The sequence below is a fragment of the Mirounga leonina genome, unplaced genomic scaffold, assembly GCF_011800145.1.
Source record: "Mirounga leonina isolate KUSES-001 unplaced genomic scaffold, KU_Mleo_1.0 Mir_199, whole genome shotgun sequence".
Taxonomy (NCBI): domain Eukaryota; kingdom Metazoa; phylum Chordata; class Mammalia; order Carnivora; family Phocidae; genus Mirounga; species Mirounga leonina.
The window spans coordinates 11138096-11152648 of record NW_023270498.1 but is presented as its reverse complement, the minus strand read 5'-3'; the positions used below and the strand labels follow the sequence as shown (position 1 = coordinate 11152648).

Here is a 14553-nt window from a genome sequence, read left to right as displayed (position 1 = left end):
AAAGAAAGAAAGAAAGAAAGAAAGAAAGAAAGAAAGAAAGAAAGAAAGAAAAATGAATGAATTGCAAATTCATGTGGTCATGCACACAGCGGAGTTGCCCATAAAGGAAGGATGCAAACTGCAAAAGTCTGTAAGAAATGTGCAATCAGACACTATATATCTGTGCTTGAACCTTTACTGCAAGGGTCTTGTAGCTGGGGGTAAATCCAGTTTCACAGATCTGGGCTTCACCGTTGGGAAGACATCTCCTCCTTTCCATGAGCCAGCCCTGACAGCGCCCTTCCCTTGCTACTCATCTTTCAAGTGCCACCTGATTAGCCACGTCCAGGAATTAAGTACTCCCGGGGCTACAAAGTTGGAAAAGAATGAGGGTTTGATCGAGCCTTGGTTCTAACGAATGAGCTGATGAAGATAAATTCTAAAACACCTTGCTGCCGCCCTAGCCTGAATCGCTCCTGGGGATCCTTTCCCTGAGGACCACTTTTTCCAGAACGGCCAATTTGTGTATCTCCCCCACCCCCACCCCCCACCCGGCACTGCCTTGTTTCTTCTCTAATAGAAAATGTGTTGTGTGGATAATCCAGTGAACTGCCTCCCTTCCTCATTCACAGAGGGGATGGCCACAGGAATGAGAGGCCGTGATAGAGACGGATCTACCGAGCACGGCAAATTCCTCTTACGCCACCGGCTTTCAGCGCAAAATGAAAGGGAGGGGAGAAGGGAGGGGAGACGCATTTTCTCATCATGCCTCTTGAAGCAAAGGTGCGCCCTGGCTGGGTGCTGGCCCCCATCACCCTGTCAGAACACAGTCTTGGGAGCAGCCAGCCCCACCAAGTGCACAGTGTAGACACTGAAATATATGAAGCCAACAGATCAGTAACACATTTTCTCTCAGTGGAAAATAAGAGGTTGAAATATTGGGGGGGGGGTGCTCACGTGCTGTTTCTTACTCTTTTTCACTTTGAACTAAAAAAAAAAATGAGGCTTTTTATTTGTTATTCGGATGCCTCCGTTGGTGAAGTAAAATAAAAATCTAGTTTTCTAAATTTACACGTGGGCAGAGTGAGCACTCGCCACCTGAAAACAGCTATTTCTTTTCAAAACAACTTGAGGCTTTCCATACCCACTCAGAAGTTAGTAAAATGACTTATGCTTAAATAGAAATCGGCACAGCCTATTAGCCTGTCTTATTTTAGCTCTTTATGGCAGAACAAGTTAGCTCTGTGTTGTTGGTTCAATCCTAAGTTCCACTTAGACATGTTGCTACTTTAGAGCATGGGGATGCTCCAGTTCCTTAATTTTCTTTTGACTGGAAAGGAAAATCAATCTTTCCAGTCCGATTCAAAAGTAATTACTACAAAATACAAATTTATTTGCAGATTTATGATGAGAGACCAGCAGAGCAGAAAGGTGGACAAGTAGACATTTCCAGAACTCTATGAGATGCTAGCTTCCAGATAAGCTCGTCTTGTGAACCACAACAGTATGGACTCAACATCAATGAGGACAGTGGCACATCTTACTGGGTTGTTGTTTTTTTTTTCCTTTTAGACAAAAATTGTAACCTGTAATTTTTCCGAAATCCCAGAATTGTTGACAAGGGTAAGTAAGAATATTCCTAGAGGCCTAGATTCCGTTTTGAAGAATCATGCACAGGAAAAAGAAAAAGTCAGCATCCAGAACAACATGAAAATCACAGAGGCGGGGCCAGCTTTCAGCAATCCCAAAGAAACAAGGAAGCCGGGAGACAGGCAAGGCTTTCCTTCTCTCACAGGTCCCAGGACATCTGACCCACGTGGCCCTTTCCCACAAGAGGACTGAAGATAACTGTTCCAGGAGCGGCCATGAGTGAGCAATCATCCTGGTCACCGTGTCCCCACAGGACGCCAGGGCCCCACCGTCCCTTACACTCCAAGAAGAAGCGACAGCAGAGAAGAGGGCTGGTTCCTCACGGAGGTGAAGTCAGGAACCTATTTCACCTATTTCCAAACAACACGGTAGGACATGCCTTCAGACGGGAATGCAAATAAGAAAGCTATAAGTTAATTAACTGCCCTAAAGTAACAAACCACCTAGTACTCGAAGGCCAGCCATCCCCAGGATCCAAATAGGAAAATGCTTAATAAGGGTTACCCAGTGAGGGGAACTCCCATCAGGAATTCCGGAGACAGGTGAGTCAGACCCCCAGAGCAGCGGTACCACGGAAGGGTCCGGGCACCGAGGGGAACCGATGTGGATAGCAGCTAGCTGTGAGACCTCATAAGCAATGCCCACCCTATCCTAGTCCGTATTGGTACAGCAGGGAGGATTCCTACCTCCTGGGGGGCTTGGCAAATTAATCTAAGTAAAGCCTCATGTACTGAGCCTGGCATCAAATAAGTGCTCAATGCATGCACACATACATACATACATATTATACTAACATGTTCTACTCCTAATATACACACACATATGACACAGACATGCGTACATGTGTGTATGCACATATATGTACACACACATATATAAACACACCTGCACATATACGTACACATAAATAAACACATGCATATTAGGGATGGCAAATGTGGCATGCTATGTGATTCTCAAACACTGAAATACTGGAACCCTCTTTTCAAAGCAAATCGTACGGTGAAATCATCCCTGTTTGCTTTGCTCCCCAACCTGACAGAACCCTGGAAACACCTCCTTGGATTTCCAGGTAAAATCATGAAACCACACAAGGTGGTTAAAACATAAACTCAGTAATCATATGCAGGAGCTTTGCAAGAAACTGGATGCGACTGTAGTCTGTCACTCAAGATAAGTTGCCTTATACATAAAATGGAACAACAATAGCTCCCTCCCGGGGCTGCCCCCGCTGAGATGCACTGGGTACTCAGTAAGCGGCGGTGGTTGATGTTCTCAGGGGTTGCCAGAACCATCCAACAAAACTCGTTTGTGTGCGTGACTCTAAACTCAACAAAGAAAAGTCCCCATGGCAAGACTTCTGGAAACTTGTTTCCAATTTCCTTGCTGTTCCCAATTCTTGGCGGCTAGTTCATTTATCGGTTATTTTGTTTCAAACAGTAAAGCAAATTGGAGAGAGCAGGTCAGGTTCTTTAAATGTAACAGGTGGCAGGGGTCACTGCAGTATGGAAGCCAAGCTGAAGATTATGACAAGAGGGATGGATTCTGTTGAAGGAAGAGGACGGGGGAGGGGTGGAAAAGGCACCCACAGAATTTTCCATATAAACGACATAGGTTATTTCACAAACCATCATAAACTTTACCAAGCTCGCTAAAGATCTTCACTGAGGATTACAGTACCACCAGGAAAAGAAATTACAAGCGTCTCTTTCTTGGTTTGTATTTTTAGTAGATACACAGAGATGGAATTGAAGATTACAGTTGGCCTTCTGTGCCTTTCTCTGCCTTTGTAGCTTTCTGCTCTCCCCCGGTTCTGGGGTCAAATGTGGCCTGGTCACTGAACGTGGCACAGACCATGGAGAAAAAAAACAACACAAGAAACAAACAGACATTCTGGGAAGACCACCGACACTTGGATCTGCACCAAGAACAGAGATGCCGTGCTATTTATGTTGTAGCCAGAGTATAGAAATATGCCTGTGGCCCTCCAAATTAAATCATACACACTACTGTCCAGGAAGCAGACGCCCAAACTGCAGAGGGTTGTCAGGACACAGTGGAGGAGAACAGCTGATGTCTTATCACCTCTGCATGTTGTCTCATGCATGCCAGGCCCGGGCGCCCACTGAGGGATGCCGGCCCCTGTCCTATTTCCACCCATCTGTTCTTCCCAGGCCAGGAAGACCCGGTGAGGGCTGTCGTGTTGTCTCTGTATTGCCCAACAGATTAATGAAGTACAGTTCCAGACAAGATAGAAGGTGGGGATCATCTTGGTGTTCTCCCAAAAGCCAATGAAGCAATATAAAGTTGTATCTGTGGAGATAATTTGACTTCAGATTATTTTTTTTTATAAGGTCATGAAAATAGATTACAATGAAAAGAGTAGAGGATTCTTATTAGAGCATTTTTTAACACTATTCCATGATAAACTTAAAAAACAAAACCACATATTGTGGAGAATAACTGGATTTCTTGGTTAGAATGAAATACCATTATATAATCTAATTTGTTACTGCCTTTTCATCTATCTTATTGGGTTACTAAAATGCCAAGATTAAAATCATAGTATTTAATCACCTGCATTACCCATTATGAGAGCATTAAACCAGGTTTATATGCTGGATTATTACAATTGCTTTCGCATTGCTTGGGACACTGGAAATGTACACATACCCCTTGCATCTTCGCTCAAGGGCTCCAACTACCTGAGGACTGAAATGTCGGGGTTTTTTACATAACAAGTTTATTTTCTGCTTAATTTTGTTCTTTGTCTAACAAGTAGATACGCTTCATATTCAGGAGGTGGCCTAAGAGAGAACAAAGGGGAGTCATCCCTTATAATGTATTTTTAACCAACTAATTAATTATTCAATAAGTGCAATTTAAATAAATCAAAATGTATAATAAAAATTAGCTCTCCATCCAGTGAAGGAAACAAACAAAAACACCCACAGCTAATATGCTGCACAGTCCTGGACTTGATCTCTCCCTCTCTTCAAGGCGAGCTTCCAGATAACCTCTGCCCCAGAAGCATCCTGTGACCCTGAAACGTACAGATGGCCATGCCTGACTCAGCGCGCTGAGCCTCCCTCTGGAGTTGAGTAATGAGCTGGAGGTGGAGGGAAGAGTCGAGGCATCCATTCTGCTCACTTCCTCTCACTGGCTGGAGCTCTGCTGGTGGCGTTCCAGTCCCCACGGCCATGACTGCACAAGCGTGACCCCTTCCGGGGCTCTAGACTTTGCTGAGCCACTTTTCCCTCTGTGGGCCCCTTCAGATGAGGGGTGGTCACCGCTGGAGTCTACTATCACTTTGGGGGCCTTTAACCTTGTCCACCCCTGTGTAAACACCTGCTCCGTTAAACATGCTCCCATGGAGGTGGAACTGACTCCAGTCTTTTACAAACTTACATGTCGGATTTCTGTTTTTAGAAGCTACACGCATAACTACACTGATGAATATTTCAATGATCTGTTCATTTGATGTGTATTTTTATAGAAGAGCCACTTACTAAGAATCCCTTATGATTTCAGAACTTGGAGGAATTTCAGTAAACATATGATCGTTTAGTCCCTGCTTCCAAAGAGTTTATAGCCAAATAGGATGAAAGGCACAAACACATGAGTGTCTAAGAGTGAGTGCTATCTGATGCGTCAGAAGGCACCGACGAGAGGCTTCCAGCATGCATGTTGGTTACCAAAAATACGGAATGTGAACTGCACTACAAAATGTAGATAGGATTTGAATGGAAGTGGCCACTGAAGAGGAAGATTAGAATATTGCTTATTGTGCACATTAAGGCAGGGTGCTGAGTTATCTTACATATAAAATTTCAGAGCTATGGTTAATTTCTCTAACAAAACACAAGAGAGAGAAATACTTATTTTAATGGCAAAACATCATTTCAAAGGATTTTAAAGAATGACTTTCTTGTTTTTATTTTCTATTTATGTCTGAGGAGTTTACATACATAAATGGAAAAGTTGAGATTATTTTAAACGGACACTAAAAAACAGTTATTCCTAATGCCCAAGCTCTTCGGATCTAACCAATGTCAATATTTCAACGTACTTAGTACCAGCATTTTTTCAGGCATTATGCACTTCTGACACAAATAAAAGTATATTTTGAATTACACTTTCTCCCTCAATATTAAAAGGTTTCTCTAGTATCTTTTAACAGACTGTACATAAACATCGCCAAGAAGTGCGGAGCAGATGAAAGCCATCATGAGGGATCATTAAACATCCACAGAATGGCTAAAATTAAAAAGAAGGGGCAGCGCGACGTATTGATGAGGATTTGGAGCAACTGGAACTCTCCAACAACGTGCGTACGTATGAGCTGTCACAGCCTCTTTGGAAAACAGTTGGGCATAACGAATGCAAGTAAATGCACACCCTGTGATCTGGCCATCCCTTTCCTTGATGTAGCCACAACGGTGGCGTGGGCCCAAGTCCCACAGTCTCCTAGGCTGTTCAGAGCAGCGTTACTCGTGCATGTTTAAACTGCAAACAACCGAAGTATCTATCAACAGGAGAATGGGCGGGGCACCTGGCTGGCTCCCTGGGGAGAGCCTGCAACTCTTGATCTCTGGGTTGTGAGTTCGAGCCCCACGCTGGGTACAGATATTACTTTAAGAAATAAAATCTTCAGGATGCCTGGGGGGCTCAGCCGGTTCATCAGCTGCCTTTAGGTCGGGTCATGATCGATCCTAAGGTCCTGGGATCGAGTCCCGCATTGGGCTCCTTGCTGGGGGAAGCCTGCTTCTCCCCCTGCCTGCCACTCCCCCTGCTTGTGCTCCCTCTCTCTCTCTGATTTAGTAAATAAATAAATAAATAAATAGATAGATAGATCAACCTTTAAAAAATAAATAAATAAAATAAAATCTTAAACAGTAGAATGGGTAAATGATTCATACCACAAAACAGTGAGTAGCTATGAAAATGAACAAACTGCAATGTGGAAAATCTCATAAACATAATGTGGACTGAAAGCAGCCTGACACAGAAAGAGTCTAATATACTGTATGATCCCACTTATGTAAAGGTCGGTAACAGACAGACCTCAACGTTACCCTTAGGATAGTCAGGATAATGTTTACCTCTGGGTCTGTGGGTAAGTGTGGGAGGAGGGCTTCTGGGGTGCTGGTGTTCTATTTCTAGCCTTGGTTAGTGGTTAGAGGTTTTCACTCTGTGATAACTCGTTGTACTTCACTGAGCTGTATGTGTACATTCTGTGTGCTTTTCTGTTTGTGTCCTATTTATTACCATTTTTTTTAAAAAGGATACACCCATTCACATGTGTCAAATATATCAATAGTTTCCACAGTGGTTTCAACCATTTCCATTCAATTCAGATAATCAAATACATATATATGTGTATTTTTCTAAATTTGCAAATTACTGATGCTTACGAAAATACCATAAATAATAACATATTCACTGCTGTTAAGCAGATAGGCAGATAGTGTAGTTGATGCATTAGTGTAAATTCAAAGTAAGCTATGGACGATGGGCTTCTGGATGATACTTCTGGGGCGGTGGGGGGGAAGGCCCTGCTCAGCCAATCAAAGGGAGAGGCCAAGTGAGTATTTCCAGTCCCTGTCAGTCATCTCCCTCCACAACTGAAATGACGTTCTACATCGATATATTTGTATCACGTGAATAATGCAATGGTTTGTGGCTAAATTTGATTTTGTCCCCTCCCGAGAAGAAGACTGCAAAAAACAATTTGACAAAATTTACCTCCATTCCGTACTAGAAATACAATTCTATATTAACAGATTGAGACTTCAAGGTCAGGACAATAGTCAAAGAATTTAGATATAAGGCCGTTCAAAAGGCACAGCCAAGGGAATATAGTTGATGGTATTATAATTATGTTGCATTGGGGCCACAGGGTGGCCACACTCGTGACGAGCACCGCGTAATGGACAGAGCTGTCCGATCACGATCCTGTGCACCTGAAACTAATGTAACCTTGTGGGGCAACGGTACTCAAGTAAAAAAGTAAAATAAAATAAAAAAGAAAGTCCATTCAAGTAACTACAACATACGATGCACCGTTCTAAAAAGGGTTCGTAACAAACATACTACTGGTTCATATAAACACTCGGAGCTAAATGCCACATCCCACAGCATGAGTCTTCGTTCTGCCCCAGCTCTTGGATAAAGAAGACCCATGCGTGTCTGTAACAAGGGCAGAAGAGAGAGAACTAGCAGGGGAGGCAGGATCTCTGATCCGAATGGCAGCTGACAAACCGGTTTCTAAATTACCAGTCACCAGTCAGTTCCATGAATGCAGAGTATATTTAAATTATTATTTTTTGCAGCTCTCTTTTGTTGTCCTAATAGACTCCAAATATTCCATATAAAGGTGTACTTCTTTTTCCAATGTGTAATAAAGATGAAAAACCATCTTCTTTATCTTCCTGCTTCAATTACTATACAGTTTGTGACAAAAATAAGACCGTTTTAAAAAATTAACATTACGTGGTTTTAGTATTAATACTATATATAATTATGTATTTTAATACGTAACTTACATGTTATATATTAATAGATCATATATATAATAGGATTAATGTAAATATAAGGACTAATTGTTAGAAGAACTAGTATGTTGTATCTTCCTTCACAAAGTCCACAGAAATACCGCTTCGATGAGAAAACCACTCTGGCTCCCCAGGACACAAGTCCCAACGTCCACCTGCTATTCTTTTCCTAACCGGATGCCTGGCAGATGGAGGGACTTAGAGCTGTTCTCAGAGGTCAGCTTGTGGGACATTTCATGGGGCCCTGTTTTCTAGAGAACTTCCCAACGGGTTTGTGTCAACACAGCAAATGAACACTGTCCTTTTCTCCCCTCCTTCCCTAACACAACAGGTTGTCACTTCGAACAGTCACCTTTGCCTGTGGACGTTCTCTCTTTCTCCGGGGGGGCCGGGGGGAGGCGACAGGGGAGGCCAGTCCAGCCAGGCCCAGCCAGGGGTCCAGGGGCCTCCCTGCCTCACTGCTCCACACCCCCCCACACCCTCCGTTTCTCCCTCTGGCAGGTAGTGCACGCAAACACGTCGAGGTCGCAAGCCCTACGACAGATTTGGTGCTGGGTGAACCAGATCTTTCAAAGTCTGCTTTGCTCCCAGCTCTTTAGGCCTGGATGGAAACAAAGCAGTGCCGTAGTGTTGAACTGTTAATAAGAAAGTATTCGGAGAGCACTGAGCCTGGTGCCTGTCCCATGGGAAGGTCTCCGTAAACGGCCCCTACGACCAACACCTTCCTTGCTGCGGCTTATTACTGGTAGGGCTCTGGGTTGGGTAAGGCCAAGGTCACCCAGCTTTCGTGGCCTCCTTGTGTACCGACTTCTTAGGACCCTACAGGGAGGGGGCTGCTCTCCCCAACTCAACTATTTGACACCCCTGGTATCATTCAGAAGCACCCCACCTCACCTCTTTTAACGTAGCAAATAAACTACGGACTTTACTCGACCTCAGTAAAATGCACAGGCTTTCTTCTTTCTAAAAGTAAACTCAAGGGCATGGTGATTCTTGGTTTTAGTTCAAAAACTCGAGAAAAGAAAAAAAATTGGAGGAGGGGGATGACAAAAATTTCCAGGTCTGATTTCTCTGACATTCCTGCCAATTTTCCGTTCACTCTAACAGACCTTATTTTTTTGGGAATCTAATGAATTACCAGTTCTATCCAAAAGCAGCATTCAAAGTGGCAACGTAGCGTTCTTTTCCAAAAAGAAAATACAGAGCAAAATAGAAAGATACTGGAAGACAATAGTGTGGGTGACTCTGCAAAGGCCTAAGTTCTGTGAACTAAGAGAGCCTAGAAAAACCCTGGGCCACGTGGCATTTACTCATCCAGCTGTTAGGTTTTCTAATGACGTAGAGTCCTAGCAACCATGACACCCTTCAGGAGAAACTCTTGGGTTTGAACCGTGATACCCAAAAAGGACCATAAAGTACATACAAGAAATTCGATTAGAACTGCTAGACTTAACCAACTCAACAAACAAGCCTGTGCTTATTTCATTTACCTGGAAATTTCAACAATTTAAGGGGAAGAGATACTTTAAAACATCTCGAGAGCCCCAAGCCAGCATCTGTTATTTAAGTGAGAGGTCACGGAGCAAGAGGCTTTAGATACCGCATGGAAATAACTAGAAAGAGGAAGTTAGGTTCCCACAGTTTAATCCTTGCGTCATGCTGGGTCCTCTTGCAGGTGGTATGGGGGAGATTTATACCAGAGACAAGGGTGCATCTGGAAATCTGAGCCAAGAAGAGGATGAGGCTTCTGTTTTAATTTCTGGTTTTTTAAATTATTTTTTATTTATTTTATTTATTTATTTGACAGAGAGAGAGACACAGTGAGAGAGGGAATACAAGCAGGGGGAGTGAGAGAGGGAGAAGCAGGCTTCCCGCGGAGCGGGGAGCCCGATGTGGGGCTCGATCCCAGGACCTGGAATCATGACCTGAGCCGAAGGCAGACGCTTAATGACTGAGCCACCCAGGCACCCCATAATTTCTGTTTTGATAGATTGCTTCAAGAACCAACTAGAATATCCCTTTCTCAGCAGCCTTCTGGCATGCTGAGCTTAGGCTGGTCTTCCACTAGCTGGTGTGGACGTTTCCCATATTCCATCTTCATTACAAATCCTCATAATAATTATTATTACTATTTACCACTGACTAGAGTGTTTTCAGGGTTGTCTCTTAGGCTCTTTGACTCATACTTTCCATCGTTCTTGAAATTATCCTTATTTTAAGGCATAACAGGGATGTCCATCAAGGAGCTATTATTAATTACCTAAATGGCTATCCTCCAGAATAAAATCCCCAAGATTTGCTAGGGCCCTCTGGCCTAGTAAAGTTAAAATGGTCCCTCTTTATTTGGCAGGCTAATTAGATTTAACTGGCAACGAACATTGTAGGACTCTACTACGTGCTAAGACTTTATATCCCAGTACACTTCTCGATATTCCAGAATTTCAATCCCTGGGAAGGTACCAATCAAACTTTTCAAAAATAAAACAATATGGCAAAGGAATACATCTAACATATAGGGAACAATTTGTCTACAGTACTCAGTGGAAAGGAAGCATTACCTTCCCTGTAAGGAGAGAAGAACCTCCCTAGGGCTCTAGCTCTCCTGCCTTCAGAGCCCGTTGCCCCAGGCATCCGGAGGAACACCATGGAAACACGGACAAGGAGCCTTGCCCCTGGAAAAGGGCCCACAAGGTCTCCCCCTGCATCCCCTTCTTCCCAGTGAAAGCCACTGTTCCGATGCCACAGTGGGGACAGACTGAAGGGAACACAAAGGTCTAACTGATGTGCTGGAATTACTTGATATTATTACCCTTAGACAACCGATGCCTAGGACCACACGCTTACTGCTAAAGGTTCCTTGGGCTTTACTTTGCTCACTGGTAAAATGTGAGCCTTCGGCAGAGATGATTTCCATTCTCCCCACCAGGCTGAAAAAGTCTCTTTGGTCCCACAGTCCAAATTTTTCTATGATTCAAATCACTTGTCCCTGTCTGCCACCGATTTGCTCTGACATCTAATATTGTAAAGTCTGTTACTTGAATAAAATTTGGCTGAAAATTTAGGGACTCTTCACTTGAGTGTCCCACAAATGAGATCTCATTTTCTTTCCTTTCTCCCTGTCTGGGATGGCGTTTTTCCATCACCACAGCGACTAATGTCTCCCCTGGGCCACTCTGGACTTCAACCTTGGTATTACTCTCAGGAGAAATGAAAGGGTCTGGTTGTATGCTGATTGGATTTGGATGGGGATCGAATGGAGAAAAGTGGGACTGCGTAGCCACGCCAAAGGCTCAGAACTGAGCCACAGCTTAACCACTAAAGAAGCTTTTTTACCAGTGAGTTCACAGCTATTAGATATTTTTATATTAACAACACTTTTCCCATCCAGGTTTGTGCATTTTATCTTTATTCTTTCAAATCCTGAAATTGCTTGGATAAGAGGGAGGGTTTATATATTATACACACAGAGACACACAGACACACACACATTTCTAAGAGCAGCCTGAACTTTTAGGGGAAATTGAAGAGGCTTTGTGTCAAGTACATACAGCTAAATCCAGTCTTTCCATATCAAACCTCCGCTAGAAAATTACTGTGCAGATGATAAGGCAGAAAGATATAATAAAAAGTGACTCTACTCAATTTACACTGCAATATTGGTATGACTGAATATTTTTCATTCAGGTGCCTGATAAAATCGCTAAACTGTATTGCAGATAAATAAAGGAGGCTTCTGTCAAGAATAAACACCATTAATCATGAAGTCTTACCCTCGGAGAGCCTCTGCTACACGTCTGCACAAATACACCAACAAAACCAGCACCCAACACAAGCTTCCCTCCTTTATACTGTGCTAGGCGGAAGCTGTCCTCCCCTGCATTTTGTAGCATTTCCCAAACATTGTCTACATTTTAACTTTATAGTCCTGCAACTAGGTCCATTATTATAACACTTAGGAAAAATCGGCTGTGCTCTTGGGGGAAAAAACTACCTTGACAATGAAACAGTTTTTTCCCTGCTGACTACATACCTCCAGATACAATATATATGTGCTATGTATGAGATACACCGTATTTCATCGAAGCTAAGATGCTATTGATCTAAAGAAGCAACATTATTTTAGGTCCCACTAAGAATGACAATACTTACCACTTTCCACTTATACTTAAAAAGAAGTCTCTGAGACTTATTTACACATACATTTTGTCACGCCTCATGCTAGCACTTGCACAAAAAGGAAAATATAAGGCAAAATAATTTTATTCTGAGATCCCTGAAACCTCCTCACGACCACGTCTTCACCAACAGCAACTTGGGAAACACTACAGATTGTAAGATACATTCCAATTTCAGAAGTGGGAAAGGATGTACAACTTAGAGTAGACAGATAGGGTAATAGAACAGATACGTTTTGGGCAATTCTGCCATTTGTCAAACGCCTGTGTCTTGGCAGACATGGTCTAAGTGCTATGTATCTGCTCCGTCACGGAGTTCTTGATATAAAATGGGATTGGATAATGAAATTGGGCTTGCATAGGACAAACACCTAAATTCCTAAGCTGGATTCAAACCCAGTCTATGATCTTAAACACAAAGGAAAACTACCCCAAACCAAACACAAATATGTGCATGTATGCTTAAATACACTTGTATTTTGACATTACTGAGGCTCTTACTAAAACCAGAGACCTCTTCATTCCAAAGGCAACCTGTCTGAATTTCTGTTCAAATGGCTCTCTGTCCTGATGGTGTAGGGAGGTGCAACGCATCCCTTGGCCAGTAGGAGAAATAGGGGGGGTAGCCGTGCCCTGGGTGTGGTCAAGACTCTCTCAGCAGATCTTCCCATAAGGAAACAGAGGCAGGAGACAAAAATGACATGAGAGCATATACATATTAGGGCCATTATGTTTTCTATTCCTATTCTAAGTCTATTAGAATAGTCTATTCCTATTCTAAGTGCCCACACACAAGGGGAAAACAATGAACCAACCTAAACTTGCCCATAACTATGGGGTATTAAGAAGGAATCTGACAGATCATTTATTCCAAATATTTTATTTCACAGATGAAAACAAAGAGGCCCAGAGAGGTCAGGGAAAGTTCAAGGAGCCAGTTAATTTGCGGCAGAGCGGAGAATGGAACTTAACTGAGGTCTACATGTATTTTTGAAAATAACTTATAAACTGGTTTTAAGAAGAGGGTCATCAGAAGCCATATGCCAATGGAGTTCTATTTGAATTTTCTGAAATTACACTTTGAAACCCAAGAAAACAGCATTATGATGGGTTAACACAACCAACATCATATTGGGGTGTGATCAGAGGTGATTATTGAGCGAAACTGTAATCCGGCCCTACTTGTGAGAGACGTTTAATTGTGTCACATATGAAGTATCATGGCAGCTGTGTTTCCGCTCATTGGGGGATCTGTTTTCAGAGCCCACTCCAAGGAGAAAGTGCCTCTTCTAGCCAAAAGAGGTTTAACTCCCACCTTCCTGACCAATCCTCCCTGTCTGAAGAACAACCTTGAGCCCACAGAGTGAATGCACTTCTTTGCCAAAGAGAAGGCTGGTGAGGGCCCCTCACAGAAAGTCTGTGGCCCACAGTTTACAGCCATTCCAAAGATTAGACACCAAGAGCCCAGTTCAAACCAGGCCCATCAAAGAAAGAAGTGGATCTCAAGGAACCAGAACCACTCCCTGGCCCCACTGTCTGGGGCCTTCCCCAGTTCATGAAGGAAGAGCTTCTGTGTATAAAGAGGTATTTATACTGCATACAGTTTTCATCACAGATTGCTTATGTTCAACCACTTCTAACAAATTCTTAGGTATTCATTTGGGAAGCTCCAAGTCAAAACTACTTCCAGACACATGATCAAGAAAATGCAGGCTCCCTGTTAGGGACAGCATACCCCACCTGCTTGTTCGAGTCAAGATGCTCGTGTGCAAAAGAATGGATTCGTACAGAACCCATGTTCACCCAAAGGGTGAACAGATCCCTGATAAATTTTGTGCGTTTTTTTTAACATTTATTTATTTGAAGAGAGAAAGAAAGAGAGAGAGAGCATGAGCGGGGGGAGGGAGGGGTGGAGGGAGAGGGAGAAGCAGACTCCCCGCTGAGCAGGGAGCCCAACACCGACACAGGGCTCCATCCCAGGACCCTGGGATCATGACCCGAGATGAAGGCAGACACTTCACCGCCACCCAGGTGCCCCTAGAATTTCATTTTTAAGAGAGCTGAATTTTGTTCAGTGGTATCACAGTGTTTTACCATTACCTGTAATGAAGGTATAACTCATTAAACAAATGTTTAATCTTTATTAACAGAGGTTTAAAAAACCGTAATTCGTAAGTCTGCTAATTGTTCGTCTC

At 43.1% G+C, this 14553-nt stretch overlaps 1 protein-coding gene across 2 annotated transcripts in view; it reads right to left on the bottom strand.

Moving 5' to 3' along the window:
* The window catches only part of GLI3 (GLI family zinc finger 3), a 273042-nt gene that overhangs the window by 96272 nt on the left and 162217 nt on the right, over nt 1-14553 (bottom strand). The gene's annotated exons all lie outside the window — the stretch shown is intronic.